Raw genomic sequence first — 27,132 nt, 5'->3', positions numbered from 1 at the left:
CCTGGTCTTGTTTTTGCTATCTGTATAGAGCTTCTCCATCTTTGACTGGAAAGTACATAATCAATCTGGTTTCGGTACTGACCATCTGGTGATATCCATGTGTAGAGTTGTCTCTTGTGTTGTTGGAAAAGAGTGTTTGCTATGACCAGCTTGTTCTCTTGACAGAACTCTATTAGCCTTTTCCCTGCTTCATTTTGTACTCCAAGGCCAAACTTGCCTGTTATTCCAATTATTCCTTGACTTCCTACTTTAGCATTCCAATCCCCTATAATGAGAAGGACATCTTTGTTTGGTGCTAGTTCTAGAAGGTGTTGTAGGTCTTCATAGAACCAGTCAACTTCAGCTTCTTCGGCATCAGTGGTTGGGGCATAGACTTGGATTACTGTGCCGTTGAATGGTTTGCCTTGGATTCGCACTGAGATCATTCTGTCATTTTTGAGGTTGTACCCCATTACTGCCTTTCCCACTCTCTTATTGACTATAAGTGCTACTCCATTTCTTCTAAGGGTTTCTTGCCCACAGTAGTAGATATAATGGTCACCTGAATTGAATTCACCCATTCCCGTCCATTTCAATTCGCTGATTCCCAAGATGTCGATGTTCAATCTTGCCATCTCATGTTTGACCACATCCAGCTTGCCTTGGTTCATAGATCTTACATTCCAGGTACATATACAATATTGTTGTTTACAGCATCGGATCTTCTTTTCGCTTCCAGATACATCCACAGCTGAACGTCCTTTCGGCTTTGGCCCAGCTGCTTCACTCTTTCTGGAGCTACTTGGAATTTCCCTCTGCTCTTCCCCAGTAGCATACTGTATTTGACACCTTCCGACCTGAGGGGCTCATCTTCTGGTGTCATATCTTTTAGCCTTTTAACATTGTCTATGGGGTTTTCTTGGCAAGGATACTGGAGTGTGTTGCCATTTCCTTCTCCAGTGGACCACATTTTGTCAGAACTCTCTGTCATGACCTGTCCGTCTTGGGTGGCCCTGCACGGTATAGCTCATGGCTTCACTGAGTTACACAAGCCCCTTCGCCACGCCAAGGCAGTGATCCATGAAGGGGTCAGATATCAGAGCAGACGCTTAAATGCCAAATCTGCACATCTTGTAAGGGTATAGAGAAGTCAGTTCAGGGCCAAACACTGATCATTTTTTAAAGGATAGGAGATCCTTTGTACCCAATTTCAACTTCATTGCAAGTGAATTATAAACAAAGCCAACATCTGATATTAAGGAAGGAATATTTTATCCAGTCCTCTTATGCCCTCATAGAACCTACACCAATCCTTATACCTCCCACATGTTTTCCAGTGCTTTCCTCAAAACACAGGAATTCTGCAGCAGCTCATTATACATACCCTGAATAAGTCCTCCCCATCTTTGCGCGGTTTATGTTCATTATTTGATTATACCTCTGCTCATCCAGAGATAATTCCCAAACCTATTGGTACTTCTTGAATTTGGAAGTTTCAGTTTGGGCTACACAAGAATCAACAGCCAGTCAAATATGTAACAGAAAAATTGGACACGGTTATGTTGTGGATTTTCCAGGAATACTTAGTAACTTGCTTGCTGTGGGGAAAATTCTGTTCTTTTATAGCATTGCTTCTTTATCAAGGTCTAATTCCAGTAATGGGTATTTGTTCCCTCTTCCATACTTTGTCAGCCTTTTGACTGCTTCTTCCCCTTTTTCCTCTTCTAGATGTAATTTAAACCATTCCTGAGACTTCAAAAAAAATTAAGCCTATTAGTTTCTCTCTTAAACTTAAACCACTACTCGGCTTTTTGCTGGAAGAGTCAACCTCTGTTAATGTACTGCTAGGAAAAGAAAGTATTTATATCCCTCCTTTATTTGTAGAACTCCAGCTAGCATATATAATGTTCCCTCCTCCTATTTTCCCTACAACAACCATCCTATGAGTTGGGTTGGGCTAAGACAATGTTGTCCAAACCTGGCACTTTAAGATGAGTGGACTTCAACTCCTAGAATTCCCCAGCCAGACATGCTGGCTGGGGAATTCTGGGAGTTGAAGTCCACTCATCTTAAAGTGGCCAAGTTTGGACAACACTGGGGTAAGAGAAAGCAACTCATCCAAAGTCACCCAGCTGGCTTCCATGCCTCAGGGAAGATTAGAACTTACTGACTCCTAGTTTTTAGTTCAGCACCTTAACCATTACACTAAACTGGCTCTTAGAAAGCAGGTCTTTGGCTGTTCCAAAAAAATAATTAGTAATTGCAGAGCTAATTTCTCAAGAATTAGGGAGACCTGTTTATCCCCAACCTTAATGCCATTTGAAACTTTGTTTTGTATTTTTCTATAGAAAGGAATAAGTGGAATCATATAGTAGCCCCACTATTTTACCTATGGGATTCTACACACATACCTCAGTAGAATATAAATGGAAGAATTCAAAGTAGGGGTATTTTGCTGTGTGTATGAACTATTACAGAATGAATTGAAACAGGCATAGGATGGATGTCATTTTGCCTCTAAACTTCTACTCCATCTCTCCTACTAAAAATTGGAAGGTATACCTAGGGAAAGGAGGGCAGGATAGAAATATGCAAAAGTTTCTGATGAATATTGGAGAGTCCTACTAGGTTGTCCATGGAGAGGATATAGAGCATGATTATCTGACAGAGAAATTTGTACTGGATTACACGTGTATCTCAGCCTGTTTTTTGGAGGCTAGTTGGCTGTCATTATTTTCTGTTTGTCATTTTTAAAAACAAACATGGAGGCTAGTATAGGAGTCATAACATCAACAGGGTAACAAGAGGAACCCCATTTTTGCAAGGTTGTTCTAAGCTCCTTTCTCTGGATCTTGCAGCTGAAAGTGTGATGGTTAACTTTATGTGAACGCTCTTTTCCATGTTCACACGATAAGGTCAACATGACAAGGGAGAACAGTTTAACTCTGAACAAATCCAAGGCTGCTTTGGGTTAAAACGAACCCTCTCTTGTTCTACAGCTGACTGGGTTTCATCCTGCTCATAACCCAGTTAATCATATTGTGCAAACAGGGTCACTGATTGAAATATTCATGCTTCTACATTTATGGAGAATTAAGAAGTTTTGTTTAGCAATTTTCTGGTTTTTTGTTGTGTGCTAATGGGTATGCCTAAATACCCAAATATATAGACTATATAAGGCCAGGGGAGTTCCAGATTTGAGTGACTTTTTGCCACAGAACCTGCTGGTAGACCACTTCTAAGTCAAGAGTATAGGCTGCAAGTGCATCTGATAGGCTGCTCTTTTAAATTTCCCTCAATACCTCAACATCAGTCTAGAGTGTTGTACGATATGTTAAATTATGGCTCATTGACCCTGGGAAGGGGGTGAAGTGAGCTGGCTTTAGTAGACGGTGCTGGTACTGGGGCTATAAATCTCTGAAGCATCAGTGAATACTACATTCACTGAACTTACACAGATCTGGAAAGAAAGTCAGGATTGCCAAACGATAGAGCTATACATGCCAGCTGTTGAAATGTTTCCACTTCATTGCCCTTTCCTGTCTTTTAATGACTATGAAGATCAGGTGTGTGTTTCCTAACCACTGGCCCAGACTTGCTGCCATTATGTGGTTATATATATTTTTGGAACTTTCCAGCTAGAATTGACTGGGAGGGATTACAGTGATAAACAAACTATATAGAGAATCTATCTTTTTGACAGCCATGTGGTTGAAGTGATGGTTGCAGGTGACATGTTTACTGAAAGATGGAAGAGATTTACTGCCTGCCACCCATGGGGGAAAGACAGATAAAGGTGTCTGGGCTTTCAGGCAGTGGAGACGTGGTGGAATTGTAGGTTGCATATGGCCAGTTAAATGAATTTCTCTCCCTTTTTTGAGATTATGTGGAAGGCAACAGAATCTTTGTATCTATTACAATTCCAAGTCACTCATTGTGATGCCTAAATGATCATGGGCCATATGATATGTTTGGATTTAGGGTATCTCCTAGTTGCCATCATTGCTATGCACTTAATTCTGTCCTCTAGGCGGGGTACCAAATGTTGATCCCATGATGTTGAGCCTTTAATGCTCTAAAACAAGAATAGGGAAGCTGGTCCTCCAGATATTGCTGAACTGCAACTCCCAGCAGCCCCAACATGGTCAGTGGTGATGGATGTAATTGAAGTGCAATCATTGAAGTTTGCAACAGCTGGAGAGCCATAACTTCCTTACATCTGCTGTGGAATCTCAAACTATTCAGATGCTGTCTTCAAGGTACAATTTGTTCATCAATTTAATCTTCAGTCTGACATTTCTTTGAAAGAAGCAGGATCTGCAATAAAGCTGCAGAATTTTCAGCATTCTAGTCAGTCAGCCATGCTCCATTCCTCTTCCCACACAATTTTCCATTTTTGTTTCCTCAACTGTCAGTTTTACATAGTCACTGAGCATACTCCAGCCAAATGATAAAAAACACACAGTCATTATAGAAAGACTTGTGTCATCAAGGGTAAGTTCAGACAGGACAAGTCAGTAGTAAAATAAAGTATAAGGCTGGGTTTTAATTTACAATCTGCTAATGTATCTTGCTGTGAAAGTCCCATTTGTGTATCATTTCTCATAAGTAACAAGGTGCAGAGTTTCATAGTCTCAAAGCATGCGTTTCCAATTGTACAGCTGAGGGTAGGGTAGGTATATATCCATGATCTTTCTATTTCTCTTTGTCTGATTTCTTGATGTTTCCAAGGGGCCTATAGTAGCAGGGAAGTAGATCTTCACATTGAAACACTTCACGTTGAAATGACAGAATTTGCAAATACAATGATGTATTTGGCTCTTCTTCAAGTACATTGCAGCACTTGCAGAAATAAAGAGAGAGTGAGCTTTCCAATGCACTGTAATTGACTACATAATTCACTTTATCTAACTTGCTCTAAGTCTAACTTAGAGGCCAAGGCCAGCTCTACATTTTGAAATATCAGATCCAGAGAGATCCTACTTCCTTGCTGTTCCTTTTATGAGGTAGAACTGCATCAGGTGTTTTTGGGGAGTTGCCATCTAGATGCATTAGATTTACAATTTATTCGAATCTGGAAATTGTTGCCTAACATATCCGAAGGGGAACAGGTTGTATACTGCGTATGTATATATGCATATCTTTTTAAAAATACCAAGCTAATCACACCTTTTAAAACTCTTTTCTACCCTTTTTCACCTTATTTAAGTGGTATAGATAAAACATGCATCACCTATCCAAACTTTGCTGACTTAAAAGAAAAAGCAGCCCCTGAAACCATAAGCTGAGATGGACTTTGTTAGTGCTTGGACAGAAGACCATCAGGGTAACCAAGACTGTTAACTAGATTGGGAAGTTAAAAAAAAGTCCCAGATGAAGTTAGTATTGTATTGTTGTCAAGAAAATTATATGGAAGACTTCACGTAGTTATTAGGAGTCAAGCTCAACTAGGGGGAGGCTTCATTATCTATATATAATATTTAAGTGGGCACTGAGAAGATTAGCACAGCCAAACTTCCCAAAGTCAAAATAGATATTTTAAAAATGCCTCAAAATTAATCATGGACTGTGTTGCAGATTCAGTAAGTAAAGAGAAGAAAGAGCAAAAGTCTGAAATGCTGCTACCTTGGAAAAAATACCAATAATATATCCACATGCTCATGATGCTGAAGATGTATTTATTTTGTTTATTTGATTGTTTATAAATTATCATTTCTATCTACTTGGAGCTTGGGAAAAAGCACATTACAAGCCATTTGACATTTAACTTAAGATTATAGAATGATAAGTTAAAAAGCCAGATAAATCAAACCTGCTTTTAATGCTTGTTACAAGCAAAACAAGGAAGCAGACAATCTTACTTTCCTTAGAAGGAAGTTCTAATAAAGACTCCTGTCATTATTCACCATCCTGGCCTCTTTAGGAGCTAAGACATATAGCAAGAACAACTGGAAACATGTTTATCTGCTTTGGAGAAATTCTAGAGGATTAGTCAAGATAATCTCTTGCACCAAAAATAATACAGAACCTTATAACTAACACATTGCTTGCAGCCTAAGTGTCTGTGGACTCTGACCCACTGCAGCCCCTGAAGGAATAGCCTTCATTTATCCTGCTTTTTTTTTTTTTAACCAATGCTTATTCCAGTTCTTGAGAGAGATTTTGCTTCTGACCATTTTTCCAGACAAGAACATTTCTATGAAATTCTCATGGATGGTGTGTGATATTTTTGCACTTATTTGGTTGCTAGATAGCTAAGAAGACTGTAGTGTCAAGGCCCTAAGCGAGAAACCAGGAGATTGTGAGTTCCAGTCCTGCCTTAGGCACAAAGCAGATGGGTGACCTTGGGCCAGTCACTCCCTCTCAGAAAGAAAAGAGAAGGCAGTGGCAATCTATTTCCAAAATCTTGCCAAGAAAACTGCAGGGATTTGTCTAGGCAGTCACCAGGAGTCAACACTGACTCAAAAGCACACACACACACACACAAAGATAGCCAAGAAGCACGAGTGTTATTTCAATTGTGTAAAGTTTTGAAGGGGTGAGTTTTGATTTAATGAAGCATCAGTCAGATTGCTTTATCGGAACAGGCAGTTGGCTTGATGATGTCGGAGCCCTTTCCAGCTCTGTGAAATCACCTTGTGAAATGTGTTTTTTTAAAAAATGATTTTATTAAATTTTTAAACAAGAAAGATAAAACCTAACAAGAACTAATATTTAAGATTAAAAAAAGAGAGAGAGAAAACAAACCAAAAGTGCAGAAAGAAAAGAAAGAAAAAAGAAATATAAAGAAATGACTTCTGATTTTCTTTTACAACAGTTATAGGTATAAATTTAAATTAAACTCTTACTCTAGGGTTACAACATAACTTTCATTTTTTCTATCATCTAATATTTTTTCTAATCATCAAACCTATATATCATAATTTCATTTTTTTCTGTTTCACGCAAAAAGTCCAAAAGGGGTTTCTAGTCAGCATTGAACTTAATCAGAGCTGTCAATTTAACCATCTCAGCATACTCTGTCATCTTCAGGATCCACTCTTCCATTGTGGGTAATGTCAAATCTTTCCACCATTGTGCATGTAAAAGTCTCACTGCTGTTATCATATATAACAACAAAGCTCCATGAGTTTTTTTTCCAACTCTTTGTCAGTCAGTCCCAAAAGAAACATCTCTGGCTTCAGTTGTATATTAATCTTTAAAATCTTCTGAATTAATGTATATATTTGGATCCAATTTTTTAGCTTTTTTACATGTCCGCCAAGCATGATAAAAAGTCCCCTCTTGTTGTTCACATTTCCAACATAGATTTAAAGTACCTTTATATATTTTAGACAATTTTTCCAGTGACAAATACCAGTGATACATCATTTTATAAAAATTCTCTTTAAGATTATAACATAATGTAAATTTCAGTCCTTTCATCCACATATTCTTCCATTGTTCCATTTGTATGTTATAACCAAAATTTTAGCCCATTTTATCATACATTCTTTCACTTGTTCTTCTGTTTCAAATGTCAATGAAAGTTTATTCATTTTAGCAATAACATGTTCATCATTTGAACATAATTCTGTTTCAAATTCAGTCTTAGAATATTCAAAACCAAAAGTCCTTTTATCTACTTTAAATCTTTCTAATAATTGTACATAGGAAAACCATTGACACATGTATCGTTCTAATGTCAAATCATCTCTTGATTTCATGTTGAATTCTCCCTGGGAAAATTCTGATACATCACCATAAGTTAACCATTTATGTTTAATTATAATTTATTTTCTATAATATGCTTCTTGTGGTGAGAGCCACAAAGGTATTTTCGGACACAATCTGGATTTATATCTATTCCATGTTCTCAATATGGCCCGTCTAACAAAATGATTTTTAAAGTCAACATTAATTTTAGCTTGATGCCACCCAAACCTCAAATCATGTCTTTCTAGCTCCAATCATCTGCTATTTCTCAGTGTCACCTGCTCTTTCATCCAAACTAAACAGCAAGCTGCAAAGTATGGTTTCAAATCAGGTAAACCCAAACCTCCTCTTTCTTTAGCATCGTGTAACACCTTATATTTGATTCGTGGGTTGTTTCCCCTGCCACACAATGAAAAGTGTTTTTTTCACTAATTATGATATTTTTTCAGCCTGTATTGTGCTAATAAAGAGTAATGAGGATAGGCTTTGTATTATTTCAGTGGTGGCTGGGTGACCCTAGAAGCCCCACTAGTGGAGAAATGGCCAAAGAGATTCAACAATCAAAATGAGGACCTGCTCTGAAGCAGCAAATTGAATAAGATAGTTGTGAAATGCTTCACAGGGCTGCAAAGAGCTGTGCAGATTCAGTGGGTTTTCTGCTGCCTCTGGGGTTGTTATGGACAGTATGCACTGATGCATGTATAGAGAATGCTGGGAGTGGGGATTTAATGGTGAGATGGGCTCTCTGACCCTGGGATGAATTGTCAGCCAATGAGTTTTATACCTTATTAATGTCTGTGCCTATCAGAACGTTTGGGATGGCAAAGCTAACATTACTTTAGGCTGCACTCACCTTCTCAGCTTTCAGTATAGCCAGTCACTAATACATTGTTCCGCTCTGCCTTGTTTTGCCAGTGTTGCACCACAAGCTCTGACTCTTTTGTTTTATGTCTAAAGAGTGGGCATACATCATGATGCATGGCACTCTTTTTATCATTCTGTGTCTCCTGGTTCCACCCTCCTTTGCGGATACCACTGCTGTCAGAAGATAAGATAGCTGGATACCTGTATCATGAGCAGGACCATATAACTGGATGGCTGAACAACAAGGAACACCTTCTGCCTTGGTTCAGCATAATGTAGGCTCTTTGCTGAACAGCCTGAAGGGTGCTGTGCTGTTCTTTTCTCGTCCCTGTTATACAGTATAAGATGTCCCATGGAAATATCTCAAAACATTTTGTAGTGAAGCCCTTGAAGATATCTGGCTAAAACTTGACATTGTTAATGACCTCTAAACTGTCTACTTTCCTTGCTGTTTACCCCATTCTGCTAAAACATGAAGTATTTCAGGCATTTTGATTCTTCCCCATTATAACTTGCAGGTGTCTCTTGAAACACTCAATTGGCTCTTAGATCACAAATGCATATCACATTAGGACCTCTTGGGATCCTGAATCTCCAATTCAGTGCAAATCAAATGAAAACATATTTGCACCAGCATAATACGCATGCCTTGTCTTTCATTGCTCAATTATTTCTCCAGCGGTCTGCAGCCTCCCTATACTACAGTTAAATCTCCTGGGAAGACTTCATGAGGGCATTTCATCCACTTTACTGTTCCTGTGTGGGCAGCCAAGAAGGATCAGAGGGAGGGAAAGAAATCTAACAGAAAACAATTGCACAATAGTAGCACCCTTCTCCGCTTCCAGCAACAAAGTAAGCTGAAAAACATGACCAAAAGAAATGTGAAACAAATACTCAAGTACCCTGGAAGTAAAATAGAAAAATGGAAGCTTCTTTGGTTGAGGAAGAAACTTTTAGAGAAATTCCAAGGCAAATTTGGACAGGATAATATTATTTACAGACCAAAAAAAAAAAAAGGGGGGGGGGGGAAGCCTGAGAAATTCTCTAAGCAGGATGTGCAAATCCTATGTAAGCCATTACCCGTCTACAGGAGGGTTCATCTTGGTAGTCCTTTCAGGTAATCGTATCTGTTTTTAACATGTCAGGATGATACATATGTGTAATGCAGCCCAGCCTGTTTCTAAATACCCCTGAAACTGCTGCAGTGTTCCATGTCTTCATAAAACCTGCCTAATTAGTGATGGTTCTTCCCTAGGCAACTTTAAAGGATTTGTTTCTTACCAGAGTGAAATTAGATGTCGAGCACAATGTCAGATTCAGTACAATAGTTCATTACTTACAGCAGTGTTGTCCAAACTTGGCCACTTTAAGATGAGTGGATTTCAACTTCCAGAATTCCTCAGCCAGCCATGCTGGCTGGGGAATTCTGGAAGTTGAAGTCCACTCATCTTAAAGTGGCCAAGTTTGGACAACACTGACTTACAGGAACTGAGGAAGGGAATTTCTATGCTTCCCCCCCCCCCCGCCCTTTTTGGATGCAACCAAAGAGATTGTGTCAGCCCAAAGAAAGGACAATTATGAAATTTCCCCATCTTTTCAAAGAATCGTCATCTTGGGTAACTGATGGTCAAGGGTGCATCAAGAAAGGCTGGGATCTTACAGACCAGCTAAAATGTAGGAATATGGAGAAAGGAAAGAGAGCCAGAACCTCTGGGCTATCTGAGTGCTCTGGTGCTTTTAAGACCAGACTCAGCTTCCTGAGGGACTATCAAACCAAGCAGAGTGAGAGAGGAGAACTTCAAGAATAATGGCAGTGAGACACCATTGCTGTTGTGACTTGTTTAACAAAAGCCCTGGATGATCTGAATTTCCAGGTGGCCCAGGCCTATGTGAACCAGAGGAAGCTGGGCCATGAGATGAAGATGCCTCAGGTCCAAGCTGCTCAGGCTGCCAAGCCAACAAGCCAGTGGATCAGCATGGTAGAAAACTTCAGTCAGGCTCCGAAGAAAATTGGTGGTGGGGAGAACTGGGCAGGTAGCATTGAGATGGATATGCTGACCCTTGCCACTGCCCTGGAATGTGTTTACAATGGCCAGCTACAGCTTTCCACCTCCTGATACAGAAGTCTGGCTTTCAGTCTTGGTAACCAGAATTGCTTGGATTCATTCTGTCATTCTGTGTTGCCAGCGGAACACAACAGAGTGGCAAATTCATTGCTTGCAAGCCCTTCCTAAGCTTCTGTGGGTGTTCTTTTGCAGCTGTGAATGAGCTCTTCCCCTCTCTCCCCTGCCCACCTGGATGGTGTAAGAGGTGCCGTTAGGCTTTTGGCTTTGACTTAGTCTGTGTGGGTGGATTCTAGCTGTGAGGAATCATGAAACAGACTGGCATGGGATAGCATGCACACCAGAATGAAATGAAGAAAGCTTTTTCATACCAGTTGGATTGATCTGTGCTGTGGAATTTTCACCAGGGGACTCTGGATCTGTGGAGAAATTTATGTCTAACATAAATGCATTTGTACCCTTTTGTCATGGTAGAATCCATGCATCCAAAGTTTCCAATGGGTCATATGTATCCAGTTCATTTATTGAAAAGTCCTCAGCATTCTCTCCTTTATTTGATATGAAATTAGGTCAGATAGCAACTGATTTTTATCCTGATTTCAATCTCAGGAATTGCAAGTACAGTGCAAACAATGTTCTTTTTCTTTGACTATCTACATATTCATCTCTTATTGGGAATCAGAGTTAAATGGATCTAGATGAGCCTTCCTCAATCTGGTGACTTCCAGGTGTCTTTGGTTACTTGTGGAACTGTTTCTCCCCAGTTGCACCTACCCGTTCTGTGGGATCCAGAAGGAGAGGCATGCTCTGGGTCCTGTCTGTTAGGGAGTATCATCTGGTAGGTCCCCAAAGGAGAACCTTTTCTGTTGTGGTGCCTGCCCTCTGGAATATAATTTCTCCAGGAATCAGACTGACCCCCACCCTACTGGCATTCTGTAAGGCCTTAAAAACCTGGCTTTGTTGCTGAGCCTGGAGACCAGGGTATGTCGTTGAGCCCATATCTTGGCTGTGTTGATTGTATTGCTAGTTTTATGTCAGCTGCTATATTTGTTCTTTATTGTTTTTATAATGATTTTATCTTTTATCTGTTTTATTCTCTGTTAACTGCCCAGAGTCATATGCTTGAGATGGGCACCCATATAAATTGAATAAATAAATAAACTTCTGTTTTTCAGGCATTGGCATCTTTAGCTGGGGATTCTGGGGGTTATAGTCCAAACACAACTTGATCTAGAACTAGTGACTTGGGAAAACCTGGTTTTGAGGGGAAACATTCATAAGTATCTCCAGTTCAACTTATTTGGCTGTTATGATAGAACCACAATGATGAAAAGAAGCATGAGATTCTATGTTTCAGTCTAAATAATAGTTATGTCATTCCTAGATCCAATCAGTGGCTACTTGTAATGATGGCTATACACAATCTTTATGTTCAGAGGATTGCCATATTTACCTAAAAGGAAGATGATCTTGAATTTAAATCTAGACAAAAGATGAGACAGAAGACAGTTGTCTGCCTCCATTACATATTAGTAGAGAATCTAAGATGTAAAGGTAAACTCATATTCTTTTCTTGTAAGTACCATTGAACATTATTGGTTGGAAACAAGATTAGGAGTCAATCTATTGCTGTTATTCTTTTGCTCTGTATTCTTTTTTGTGGCCTGCAGCTGAGCATTGGAGAAACTGGAGGTTGGATTAAATGGACCATTAATGTGATCCATCATGATTTTTCTTATAACTGATCTGCCATTTCCCTATGCTTGTGCATTTTCCTGATTTTTATCCCCATAATTGCTCATTTTTATATCTAGAAACTTCTTCAATTTTAATTTTATTCATAAAAGATAATAAATTCACTCAGTCATTTTAAACTCACATCACCAGTTTCTTTCTGCTTTCCTTCTTTCCAACTAATATAGTAATCCCATTTCTTGAATAATGTAAGTATGTATGACTTAACATTCATGAACTGGAAAACTTCTTAATTATGAAAATACTTTGGCACTAGCCTTTCTTAGAAATTCACAATACTGCAAAGCAATCCATAGGTATCATTACCCTCTCTTCATCTCAATAATAATATAGCATTAATTGAGTATATTTTAAGATCTTTGTGTTTACATACTGTAGGTGAAATTCAGCAGTCTGAGGAGTGTTGCTAAATTATCTGAATTTGTCAGCAAATAAATTATCTCTACATTTGTCTGAGGAATGTTTGCTTAGTAAACAGAAGGGGGGGAGAGAGGGAATCACTTTTAATTATGGCATAGCTTGAAATAATTGAGATAAGGAAGGTAGATGGAGCTTGTTGATTTTATTTTCTGGAGGACTGTGGAAAAATGTCCTCCAGCATCAATCTAACCAGAGTCCAGACCATTGGTGTTTCCCTGAGGCACTGTGACTTTGAAATCTCCTAGCAACAGTCTGCCTAAAGGTTAGTTCCAAGTTCACATATATTCCTCCAGAAGGTGATACTTAGAAAAGGATGTGATGGAACTGTTTATTTTCCCTCCCAATCCTTCCTTTCCTCGATTCCTCTCCATCTTCTTGACAGCATCACCACCCATCCTGTCAATCAGGCACAAAGCCAGTTTGATGTCTCCCACTTATTTTAATTTATATTCAATCCATTGCCAAATTATGCCATTCCTCTCTATTCAGCACTGTGAAATCCATCCCTGGCCTCAACTAAAACAAAACAAAACCTAGCTTATGCCCCTTCACTAGTGTAATCTTCTAATCATTGACTTTCCCTTGTTGTACTTCTGCATGGAACTCTGCCACCAAAATTATTTAATTTACTGATTGTATAATCCTAGACTGGAAAGTTTGTGGGGTCTCCAAAATGTTGCTGAGCTATAATTCCCAGCAACACCAGCCAGCATGGCCGTTAATAAACAATGATGAGAGTTGGACTTCAGTAACTTTTGGAGGGTAGCATGCTTCCCATCCTTTATATAGACCATGATATTCCTCTGTAAGTTGATTTACTACCTTCTCCTGTGTCTAGCACAGTCTCCTTGCTCTTACCTTTAAAATTGTGCCTCTCCTTTTCCTCTCTGTCAGATTTTATCACAGCTTTGCCAGTGTAACAAAAGTGCCAGTACCATTTTCCCTTCACCCAGTTCTACTATTACTATCACAGCTACTATTATTATTTCTATCCCTCTTTTAGGGTTATGACAAAGATATTTATAATTTTATTTTTTTTTAATCTGCGCTCAGTTGTTACCAACTCTGCAGTGACTGCTTTGGACGAGTCCTTTGCAGTTTTCAAGGCAAGGTGTTTCAGAAGTGGTTTGCCAGTGCCTCCTTCCTAGAACAGAGCCCAGCTGGCGAGCGCAGGAGGTGGGGTTTCTGTTGCTTCGCGCCCTTTTCGGGCGAGCGCGGTTTCACACTTACTGGCAACTGCTCCTGACTCCTTTTGCAAGGCGCCGCCAGCATTTTTCCTCCCACCGGAGTAAGAGTACCCATTTATCTACTCACTTGAGTTTTCGAACTGTTGGGTTGACAGGAACTGGGGAGGAAACAGGAGCTCACCCTGTTAACGCGAAGGCTGGACTCGAACTGCTGAAGCGTCGACTATTTCTGGCCGGCAACTTTCAGCGTCATTCAGCTGCTGCGCTACCACGTCCCCATATATTTATAATACAAATGACAAAAGTAAAGCAATTGAAAAGGCAAGTTATAATAAAAAAGCATCAGATAAAAATCATACATAGAAAGTGGGCAATAAAGCCATTACAAGCTTAAAAGAACATAAGAGTCCTTAGAACCACTTTAAAAGTTGCAAGGAAAGTATCCAGTTAGAACTGTCTTTCCATTCTTCCTTGCCTGGAATTTCCTCCCAAGATGATGAGACTTCTCTTTTCTTATGATATCTGGGCTGCAAAAGTGGCCTACCACTAGAGGGCAGCAAAGATATTATAGTTTGCTGAGTCTCTTTGCTGCCATCTGTGTTCATCTAGAGTTCTGCAGTTCAGATATGGTAAGCCAACTCTGAGTCCCTGCTCAAAGCCAGCTAGCTCCCATGGAGCCTATGACACAAGCCCTTTTTCTTAATCTCAAATGCGATATAGTTTGTAACTGTAGTTCCTCCCATTCATAACTTTGTGCTGTGTTTGTTTCCCCTCCTATATTGTTTCCTACATTTTCAAAATTTCAATTGCTAACTTCGAGGGACAGAAAGCTAGAAGCTTTAGATGTGTTTCTGTTTCCCTATAAAGTACTCCACAGTGTGATAATGATAAATAATACAGTGTAATGTGAAAATCAGGAACTTCCCATTTCAAACTGGCCCTCAACAGCAACATTTCATTGGCTGGTATCCTAAGGCAGTGTTTTTCAACCTTGGCAACTCTAAGATGTATGGCCTTTAACTTCCAGAATTCCCCAGCCAGCATGGCAGCATGGCTGGCTGGGGAGTTCTGGGAGTTGAAGTCCCCACAACTTAGAGTTGCCAGGGTGGAGAAACACTGTCCTAAGGCCTTAGGGGGCAACAGTATAGGTTCATTCTCTGCAGTAAAATCATCAGCTGAAGACATGACGCAGAGCTTATAGAGAAACTCCATCTTCTCTCATTAGCATTAATGCTGGACTGTCATGGGCCTTTTAGTCCTATTAATGGGAGCTAAGATAATGGCCTTTTTCTGACCAATGGGACAAATATTCAGCATTGTTGACCTCTTTCATGGGCTGTTGCTTCCAGCATTGATTTCCTATAGCCTTTTTGACATGCCATAAAATGTAGTATGAGTAAGATGGTGTGACAAATTGTGGTTTATGCAACAGGAAGGGAAAATTATGTTTCTTTACAACAGAGAAAGATTTTGTGGAAAAGATAACTGTTTCCTTTAGAAATATATGAACTGATGGAGTTGTCTTATAGTAAATCATTTAGTCCAGCATTGCCTACCTTAGCTGGCAGTAGTTTTCTAATGACTCAGAAAGAGGATTTTCCCAGCCTTAATGCCTAACGTTTTTTGAACTAGACACCCTGAGATCTGGTGCTTCTGCCTACATTCTGTCCTCAAGTTACTGAACTTCCATGATTTAAATTGGGATGTGCGACTCAATATGATTTTTTTCTGCTTAAGTAACCTCATTAATAGGGTAGAATTCCTGTGTGAAGGATCTATGTATTTAAACCCCCAATTTATATGTGGTTTAAAAAGTACATAGATGATTTTGCAATAGTTCTGTATCCCCAGAGAAACATTGTTTTTCAAATGCAAATCATCTTTCTTTCATTCTTTGAATTAATTTCCCTAATGCTAGATGCTCCATAAAAATTCTCCTGATGTAAGCTCTTTTTCAAATGTGCAACTACCACTGTTTGTACACCACTTCTACTAGCATACTTTCTTTTCAGATGCATGGGAGATGGATTTTTGGAAAGAGAAGGATGAACATTAGCTAAATTTTACTTGATGCTAGTATTCTTGCTGTTGCAAGGCCTTATGGGAACAAATAATCCAAATTCTTTAATAGAATCTCTGGTATTCTTTTACATCTGTATACTAAATAAATAAATTCATAAGTGCAAGAGAGAGAAATACCAGGGTAAAGGAGCTAGATAAATATTTCTGGGTTTAATCAACATGCAGATAATAATTCTGTAAACCATGGGTTGCAGACTTTAGCCATGAAGGTGGCATGTGGTACCAGATGGGGCCTATATATGAGGAGAGGTGTTATATGTGCTCCCTTCCCAGGGATCCTGTTCCAGATTGCTGCTATTATTACTGTCAGTGGAAGCAGTTGGGAAGTAGAAATTTTGTCTTCCTTACTTCCTATGGTCCTGCTCCAGAATTTGTCTTCCCCACTGTCATTAGCAACAGAGGAGGCAGCAATCTGTTCCTGATGCCAAACTACATGCTGATTAGCAAAGTAGTGGGGAAAAAATGGATCTGTAGGCAGTGACACTGAACTACAGGACCCACAAGTCCCCCAGAAATCAAAGAGACAACTCCTTTTCTTCAGAAACATATTGTTGCACTTGGCTGTTTCTTATAATTGGAATGGTTTGTCTATAGTCCTTTCCTTTTCAATAGGAAAGGAGGTGTTATCTTAATTACTATTTCCGTCTTGGAAATTCACTTGAGTTGCATTTTACAATCTGCTAACACAAAGAATATGCATTGTTGTGTTTCATGAATTCTATATTGGCTCCCCAGTTGTCACTACTCTCTGTTGTCTTGCTCATCGAGCCCCAGCACATTAGAACCTCTTTAAACTGATATGTTCTAATATATGCTATATGTTATTGAATTAATCTGTTCTAATTATATGATATTACAGCCTTATAGCCTCACATATCAACACATTTCTTTTTCAGTGCTTTCATACAACACTGCCCTCATTCTTTATCAAACAGCTAAGAGAAATATTGCTTTGATCTTATGGATGCCTCTAATCTGTCTCTATCCATACTCATACCCAAGATGTTATTTTCAGTCTATTTTGGCTAACATGTCCTTTGGCGCATAGAAAACCAAGGCAGGCAAGATCTTTATGTCTGTAATATATTTACCTCCAAATGTTGATTTCATGTATTTATGAATGGCAAATATGTAGGAGGGTCAGGTCACTAGCAAGCTTGCCTATACTCAGAAATTGCTTTCAATATTTTATATATTGATTTAAACAATATCCTACCTTTGCAGTACTTTCTCCAAGGCAGCTTACATGTGAAAATCAAATACGGGAAAAAATGAACCTAATTAGCAAAGACTAAGTATGTACAGATTAGAGTAACAGAGTAAAATCCAGGGCAGCAGCTCAATTTAAAAGCCACTAAAAAAGAAGCACAAATAGTTAATTTTAGACCTAGATGGAGCTATCTCAAGGGTTTCTCCTTTAGATATGTATGTGTATTATTTCATTTGTGAAACAGAATTAATATTCTTTCCACCCTGCTTCTTATCTTCCATGCTTTGCAGCTACATCTATGTTTCATATATTGTCAAAACTCTGAAAGGATAGTTTGTTTATATGTGTGTGTGTATGCATATGTGTGTATATATATGCATGTGCAGTTTCCAGTTTAAATCATAGCATCAAAGTGACCATGTAAAATGAAATTTGTTTCTCTCTTCCTGAAATATATTTCTTTGGGGAATAAGGTCATTTTTGTTGGGAAAAGGAATAATATATATTTAAAGTAAAAATAATCAAATGAGCATCTGTAATTATATACATAGTTCCAGATGCCTAGCCTGCAGAAAGAATACTGTGGTGAGCAACATCAGCCCCAGTAAGCTAAATCATATCCATGCTGGTGTTGACTCTGGAATTGTCTGCTTCTGCTGACACCATCTGTTGCTCTCTGGGTAATTATTTTGGAGGATCAGGATCCTGGATTTCTGTTCCATGATCTAGCTCCAGCTCTGTCCAGAAGCTTTAGTAAAGAGAACCTTTATTGTAATCTGGCACATAGATTACAATACATTAACATAATGTTATTGCCAGATAAACATATTTGGGGAATGTCTAACACACAAGGTGGCTAGCCGAAATACTGGATGAAGCATCCGTATCCTTATCCAGTTGTCTTCATATATCCAGCCAATATCACTCATCCATTCTGATAAACAGATGATCTATTTGCAATAGAAGGTCAGTCTTTGCAGGTAGAAAGGCAAATCATTACAATTGTCTGAAAGCTACAACTTTAAGAGCCTACAAGCAGTAAGCAGTTGAAATCAATAAATAAAGGGAGTTCTAGATTTATCTCTGTTCTCACCTGCTGGAGGAACTGGCCTGCCTTTCATATCATTATTGCCTCATGGGGTGTGTTCATAACTGAACTTAATCTGGTCATGGTGAAGCCTTGTGCTGAGCACACAGCTAGGCCAAAGGCAGATTGTGGCGTATGGATACTTTCCCAGTCAGCAAAACTACATTCTACATAATATGGCTTGGAGAGGCTGCTTTGTCTGCTTGGCCAGAATGAAGTTCTATCACGTGCATGGTGATCTCAGGCTTTGCCAAATATATACAAAATACATATATACAAAAACACATCATCTGATGTATCGCTTTCTCTTATGAGTTTTGAGCCATTAGGAAACCTACCCAAAAGCTACATGCTGTTATTGTAATCATAGCCATTTTGTGATAAAATACTTAATTGAGCCTGTGGATTAGGTTCACCCACTGGAAATATTGCTATGAGTTGGGACCTGTTTCCTAAAGATCAGGTGCATTGATTCATGAACCAAACCTTCACAAACCTCCTACAACCATACTTGGAGATCCTAGCTGAAGATCTAATGTAACAATCTGCATCTGTTGGATGATTCAAGAAATAAATCTCATAACTTTAAGTACATAAAATTGCCCCTTCTCCCTCAAGAACCCAGGCAGTTTATCTCAAGGCAGTTGGGGTAGGGAGAACTCAGGTATTTTAACAAGCTGCATGGGTGGAATATTTTAAAGTACATCTGTGTGGAAGATGACTAGAGAAGGAAAGATATTCACCTGGATTTAATCAAATTACTGCTTGCTTGTTCTCTGCAACTCTTCATAAGGTTCAGGATCTTGCTTTCACAGGAAGCAAGATCATGGTTCAGAAGTCCATTGGTGAACTGAAGGGCTATCAGTTTTGCTCTTAGGAAGTGAGTGAGTTTGATTAGGCCAACTGTCAGAGCTAGGATCTGAACAGAATGGTTACAAATCCTTTCTTACCCAGTGTATAAGATAGCTGCATTCCTTCGCAGGAGGTGCCTGGCAAGACTCAGTTGCATACTTGAAAATTAATTATCAGATGGTGGAACAGTGAAAGATCCTGCTATTATAATCAGCAAGGTCACATTCCCTGTGGTGTCCTAATCTACTGTGAGTTTCAGAAAGATTTATTGTGTTTCTGTTTGAAACATGCCATTGCATAACTTTGTTTTCTCATCTGCATATGGCAGTGCCAACCTAATTGCAGATTTCTTTTTTTAAAAAGCAAGTAGCTGTTGGTATCTCACTGAGAAGCATTGTGGCTGATAGCTTCAGTACATGAGAAAGCAGGTGCTTGTTTAAAAAATACAAGTTCTGAAAGCTTTTCTCATAGTCTGGGCAACATTGAAGGACTTGCAACGTTGCATCAGAAGTGTGTTTTTTGCCCAGGATTGTGATGCCAATTTATTAATAAGGGGCTTGCTATAGCATGGATGGAAGTGGAGATATTGGTAGGGCTTGGGAGTAGCGGTATAGCTGCCAGATGAACTGGCATGGCTGGAAGAGGTCACCTTTTGGTATAGTCCAGATGAGTCCAATTGGTTGGGGATACCTAAACAGCAGACATCACACTACTACAGGGTGGGATGGGGAGTTGCAGCATGAGAACTAATTTTTTAAGCAAGTGTTAAAATAATCCTCCTCAAAATTAACAAGGAAGTTATGCAAGTCCCCTGAGCTTCCTTGATGTTCATGTTATAGGGCAGTTTTAATGCTAATATCTCCCAGATATGCTGTTATCTCCCAGATAGACTACTGCAATGCTCTATACATGGGGCTACCCTTGAAGAGTATCTGGAAGCTTCAGCTGGTCCAGAATGCAGCTGGACGAGCAATTTTTGGGGCCCGAAGAAGGACCCATATAACACCTTTGCTCTGTGAGCTGCATTGGGTACCGGTTTGCTTCCGGGTCCAATTCAAGGTGTTGGTTATCACCTTTAAAGCCCTACGTGGCATGAGGCCAGGCTACCTGAGGGACTGCCTCGCCCCCACGATTTCAACCCATCCCACCCGATCTCACAGAGAGGGCATGCTCTGGACCCCCTCGGTAAAAGAACTTCTCTGCTGTAGCCCCCGCCCTTTGGAACATCTTGCCCCCGGAGGTGAGACAGGCCCCCTCACTCCAGGCCTTTCGGAGGGATTTGAAGACTTGGCTCTGCCATCTGGCCTGGGGCGGGGAAGGAGGATGTCAGAAAAGGGGTTGGCTAGCCCCTTAGCGGCCTGGTGTGGCCTCTATCGGGCTCTTGGATCTTTTAATCTCTTTTTTATCTCTGTAAGTGTGGTTCTCTTTTTATAACTTTTAATTATGTATTTATGAATTTAGTTTGATGTAAGCTGCCCAGAGTCCCCCATTGTGGGGAGATGGGTGGGGACAAGTCCACTAAATAAATAAATAAATAAATAAATAAATAAATAAATAAATAAAATATGCAGGGATTTGGGCATTTCAAGTAGCAGATGCTGAGAGGGGCTATGTGTTGAGGGGTGTTGGGGGAACAGTACTATATGTGCATCACACAGTCTGTGCTGTGTTCACACACACATATACATTCATGGTAGCGGTAAGCCTTGAAGACTACTAATACTTAAGAAAGCTTTTACTTCCATTTGAGTCAGGTTTTTTTTATTTAACATGGAGAGGACAAAGACAAGGAAAGTGCCCTCTTATCCATCATCTGAAATAGCAAAATATCTTGGGCCTGCTTTGTTTCCTCCCCCCCCCCCTTTTTTTTTTTGGAGGCAATACAACACCTAAGTTGAATGTTTGATGCTTTACATATTGAATGGCTTCCAAGAAAATTAAAATTATTATCCCCCTTATTGGATCTGTGACTGATTGACAAAATAATTTCCATATAACTCAAGCCTAAATTCCCCTTCTCTGTATCTTAGAGGATTGTTTTAGATTTCTCCACACTGTAGAATTTTGTTTTAAACATTTTTCTGTAGTATATGACCACATGATCAAAAATGAAGGAGGAAAGCCTGTGAAATACATTTAGCTTTCTGTAAAAAATGTACATAGAAAAGGTCAGTGTTTTGTTATTTGATCCACTATGTCTGATATAAACTGAAAAGGAAATGTTGTCTCTCCCTGGGCACAGAGGATCCACAATGTGTTAGACTTTAAAGGGCAACCTCTGCAGCTTGAAATGATCTGAAAGCAAAAAGGCAGTCAGTGTAGATGTCTCTGAAAAGATACAACATGTTCTGAAAGTGTAAGCTGCCATATTTGCACCATAGCCACATTTTGCAGTTTGCAGGGTCATGTGGAAGAAGATATGATGATGAAAAAAATAAGTCTATATAAAATATAATATTGTTATCTTTCAGGAACTAAGTCCCAAACTATGTCTTATTGAAGTCGATGGCCTAGGTTTGATAAAAGTGAACTGAGAAACTTAATCCTACCCTATTGCTTGAATCTAATTCTGTTCCTATCTTGATATTATTTAGCTACCTCTAGTCCTATCTTAGCATTCCTGTGAATATAAAATCAATCAAGGGAGGGAGAACAAGTATAACAATGCCCATCAACTCTTTCTGTCACTGTCCTTCTTTTTGGCTTTATCTCTCTGCATGATTCGTGTACAATTTAAACCCTAGAAAATCAGATTCTACATGGAAATCTCCTTGGCTAGAAAAGGTCCCTGCTGTAGGATTCATCTTTAACATGAAGTAGGTTACAAGAAGAGTAACATATAGTTGGTGGAGCCTTATATTTTTTTAATATGGGCAGTCAGTCTTAATAGGGTTTCTGAAACATGAGATTCTGATTATGAAAGGATATTTTCCTATGAATTGGCCATACCTTATAGAAACGGAACTTTCTTTTCAGTTCCTGACATTTCCAGAATAATGCTCATATTTAATCTAGATCAGTGTTTCTCAAACCTGACAACTTTAAGATGTGTGGACTTCAACTCCCAGAATTCCCCAGCCAGGGAGTTGAGGTCCACACATCTTAACATTACCAAGTTTGAGAAACGTTGATCTAGATGAAGTTGATTGTGTCATGCATGATGTCCATGGCATGTAACTCTTAATGGGAGTTTGAGAACTGATGGAACATAACTTTCTCATCTTGCACTTGGCTTTACCTCTGGTCAGACCTTGACAAGGGCTTTGAGATAAGGATAGCTTTTTTCCTAAAAGAAAGAAATATGGAAAAAAAAGAGAACTGTTAGGAATAGAAACCATCAATTGAATAAATCATCTTAATCTAATTTTATGGGCTTAGTGTTCATTGGAGTTGGGTGGCTAATAAATTCAAATAAATAAACAAATGGCTTCAACAGACATGTGTAATACAATGCCTATTGACCATTTTTGTGTCTTCTTTTTATGGATCGGTAACAAATCTGAAGCTGAGAAGGCCCCATACTGAGAGTCAGACATGTACCAATGGTTAAAATGACAACACACACATTTTTAATGTTATGGAAAAATATTCCCTTTTATGAAAAACTGGTGCCCTCAATAACAAAATGCTGGAAGGAAATTCCCAGAGGATTTTAGCTCAGGACTAAAGTCTATTACAACCTTCTTTTAAAAATATGTAATTATCTTGACAAGATAGAGTGCCTTGTCTGCTCATTGAGAGACAAATGCAGAATGGGCTCTGAACTGAGGGAGAAGATTAATAGTCTTTGTCAGTAATGGGAAAGAAAGAATAACTTGACGGGTTTCACATGAGTAATTTCCACGTAGTCTAAGAGCATTTTTATAACTTTGAAAGATAGGCTGTAAATTTACCGCCTTGATATAATCTTTTCTTGTTGGTCAGTTCTCTGTCAATTTGTTATAGTGTTTCCTTTGCTGGTACATCAGCTGCTAAACATGAGGCTTCTGTTCTGAAGTGAATGTTTCAGTAACAGAAAACGGAATGGGATATAATTAGGCATAATTCAGCCCTGTTTGTATTTTTGGATTCCACTGCAGTATGGCTGCAGAAGGACTGGACATTTTGTGCACAGAATGGATGTAGGAGAGGTAGAAACATATTTATAGTGCTTGTGTGGCATTTTTCTATACTAGCTACATGAATTTGTGTCTGAACATCTTAGATTTTGCTCTTTGGGTATGGTTTGCACCAATGGAGTTATATCATGAAGAGACACAAGCATCACTAGGTTCTAAATTTACTCTAAATATGGCAGATTAAAGGGATGTTAGGTAGCAGAGTTCAGAAGGTCTTCACCCAAGTATCTTAGAGACTTCTGCACCTCTTGATGTTGTTTGCATTAGACAGGGCTGTGGCTTGACTCCATTTCTTGCAGAGGTATTTATTTAGGTCTACCAGGAGTAGGAAAATAAAATTCTTCAGGAATAGTCTGACCAACAAAGGATGGGTGCTGGGTGAAGCGGAAGGGAGCATCCCTGATGTTTCTCACAATCTCTCTGTTTTGCTTATAATGTATCATTTGGGCTAAGTTTTGGACAAAGATCTAGCACACTTCTAGAAGAGGGTTAAATGTTAGGAACTGCTAGACCTGAGCTCAAAAATAGCCCAATTGACAGATCACCGGCATGGGACATTTCTGCTCCTGTGAGCTGCCACTTGACAGATGATTAAATCCTCCACCCCAGGCACCCACCTACACTCATCCAACCCTGTTCCCCACATATCAAGGAGAGCGATTGATAGCTGTTTTTCCCACCAGCAACTAATGCTTGTGGGAGGGGAAATGAAGCTGGGGGAATCCACCAGTCAGTTTTCTTTGCTTGTCCCACATTAAATGTATAAGGACAGCACCACTCAGGGACCTTGATACCGAGGAAGACTAGGGCTTAGCAATTGGGACAGCAAAACATATGCCAGTATAGCCCTCTGCTGACACAAGAACTGGAGGAATGCCCATTAACACAGCCATGAGGAAGAGTCCTCAGCTTTTGCTTTCGGTTTAGCCGTTGGTCAGAGAAATCAAGTGTGAAAAGTTCAACACCATCCATCCTAATCAAATTAGACTCTGAGGGTCAATTAGATTCTATATTTTCTATTGTCTGCTTGTTTATCACAGCTCTTTAAGAAAAGTCTGTGATGCAACCTGAAACCGTCACAATACTTAGGGGAGCTTATTTGAATGTATTTTCTCTCCTCTCACATTTTTGCTACTTTATTTGGTAAGAACATTTTGTACAAATTATGTGACCTTTGAGTTAGCCTGATAAAGGTATGGCTTTACAAGGATTTTTTTTTAAGAAAAGGTAAGTCCTTATTATTTATGAATGAAAAAAGACTTATGTGTTTAATTTTGAAGTCAAGGTTATATTTGAACTTTTTTAAAGAAAACATTTTAAAAGTGTTATAGGGATGGACAAGTTAAAAAGGCTAACAAAATCAAATCAGTTGTGTTTTTCTCATAACTCACTGTTAGTCAGTGAAGTTTATTTCTCCTTTGATGTAATAGAGTGAAAATCCATTGGGTGTGTGTGTGTGTGTGTGTACACACACACACATACAAGCACACACACATACATGTATGTGTGTAATTCTTCCATAACTCATTATTGTATGTGTCCATATATGTATAAGTATGTGATCTGTCTGTTCATCTCTCCCTCCCTCCCTCCTTCTTGACTGGTGAGGACACTGATACTGTATTCTATTACTGAAGTGTCATCTTGAACAGCACCCAGTGCATAAACTGTAATCCACCTCTGCCTCACACACATTCAGAGAAAAGCAGACCATGCCTTTTTCAGTGGTCATGTCTGCATTTTGCTACATTTGGAAATTGCATCTGGGTTGTGCATTACAGTCCAAAGTCAGTGGAGTTTTTAGACCGGCTCATGCAGGTTCTTTGTCATAAGAGTCATTATTTTCTTTCCCCAGGTAGGTTAAGCCTTTTCCCCAACAATTTCCTCTTAGCTTTTCCCTTTTAGGTCCTATGGCTTTGTGCAAGCACATCTTTTCTCTCTGCTAGCAGCTGGGGAGAGAAGAGGATAGTATTTGAGAGTCTGGCTTGTTGATGCACTACTGGCTGTTACTCTTGTGGTACTAAGCTGCACCATACCACAAGAAGCCCTCCTTTAGCTCTAATGAACAGAGTATTATGTTAAGTGGCAACTTTTACCAAAGGATTAATATGTTTGAAATCCATTGAGAACAGTTATGACAAGAAGGGGGAGGCAGCTATCACAGTTAATTAGCATATACTTGAGTGATCCTGCAGTCTGGGGTAGAGACAAGAGGGGAAGGGGGATTGAGATAGGAGAAAAACTAGCAGCATGTCTGACAAGGGCAAGGACTTGATGAAGCGCATCCTGGAACTGATGGATGTTATACAAACTCTCCTTTGACACTGCTGATAGTACCTGAGAGAACTTGTGCTAGAGTTGCTAGTATGAGATGGATGATGTGAGAGGCTGAATACCTGCATATGCTTCAATGCTGGCCCATGACTGGAATTTTCAAGTTGGACATCTACAGAACATGTGCTTTGTGATATCACCGGCTGACTATAAGCAAGTCTCAATGGAAGGCTTCTACTTATGAGAAGGCTAAAATTGGGAAGTGGGTATGTGAGTTCACTCAACCTTCACAGTCAATATTCCTGCCTTCTTTCTTGTGTTAAGAGGGATGTTCTGAAGGGAGTTTCTACTTGTGTTCACTTGAATGTGTGTAAAAAGCCTCTCCATGCTTAGAAATCAGAATTAAGCAGTGTACCTAATCACATGGTGACTATTTTCCCTAGTTATGGACATCAGGAGCAAGGCCAGGTTTACAACCACACCCAAACTGCAGATGCTATTGTTCAGGAGGGGTGGAACTCTGTTGCAGAACAAGGCATCCGCTCCCAATTCATCTCTTCTGCTGGTGGATAGTGAGCTGATAGGTCATCTTGAATCTTGTTAGCTCTTACTTTATTAGCCCACATGCAACCTATTATTGCACTTTGTATAAGTTGGATGAAAAAGAGATCACGCACAATTGACTAGATTTAAAACACTTGAGCAGAATGCAACAGAAATATTAGTGTTCAGAAACTGAACAAGGATATATCCTTCTCCAAAGAACATCCATTTCTGCCCATGAGTGATATTAAACATGGTGCTTAGTTGTTAGATTATGGTTTTTACATCTAATGCCTTCTAGATGTTTTGGATTACTAGTATTGACCTTGCTGGCTGGAACTGATAGTAGCTGTAGATCTGTAGCTGAAGACCTGGGTACTCTATGTTAAATCATTTATTTATTTGGTTTAGTTGTTAGATTTATTCTGTTTCCCAAGTGGCATACACACCACTGCCTCCTTCAAAGTTTCCCCATAATAACCACCTTGTAATGTAAGTTGGTCTAAGAGATCATCTGGCCCAAAATCATTTTATGAGCTTCTATGACAGAGGATAATTTTGAACCTGGTATTTTTTGGTCCTAAACCACACTTTAACCATTATACAACTGGCTTCCTCATAAGACTCCATTCTTTTCATTTTTCTTTGTTTTATTATGATTTTATCTTCAGACAAAATTAATCTAATAGGACAGATCACTAAGAGGCTTTACTCATGTGAGCCTTCATCATTTTTTGCTATTTATAACAAATAACTATAAATATTATACAAAGGAAACATGTCAGCAATGGAAAGGAACAGCATAAATTTATGTTCACCTTTGAAACTGAGTTACAAAAATGCTGCTTGAAATTTTGTATGGAAAGGACCTGAAGTACTCTGGATAGACTTTGGATATATGGGGAGAACTTCTTCATGCCTGGATATTTATTTACCCTTCATAAATCAGTGCCACTGATACTTTTATAAATTTTTCCTGTCATTTATTGTGGTTTATTTTCTT

The 27,132-nt window shown here is 39.2% G+C and overlaps 1 protein-coding gene and 1 pseudogene across 1 annotated transcript in view; both read left to right on the top strand.

The window, feature by feature from the left end:
* GRM4 (glutamate metabotropic receptor 4) overlaps positions 1-27,132 on the top strand; it is a 320,041-nt gene that overhangs the window by 228,301 nt on the left and 64,608 nt on the right. The window lies entirely within an intron of this gene.
* Positions 10,221-10,655, top strand: LOC148214214 (biogenesis of lysosome-related organelles complex 1 subunit 1 pseudogene; annotated as a pseudogene).

The sequence above is a fragment of the Python bivittatus genome, unplaced genomic scaffold (genome assembly GCF_059951505.1).
Source record: "Python bivittatus isolate LINGU-HERP-01145 unplaced genomic scaffold, Pbiv_v1 ctg000700_np1212, whole genome shotgun sequence".
NCBI lineage: Eukaryota > Metazoa > Chordata > Lepidosauria > Squamata > Pythonidae > Python > Python bivittatus.
Note: the sequence above shows the minus strand (reverse complement) of the source record. Positions and strands in the feature narration are given on the sequence as shown.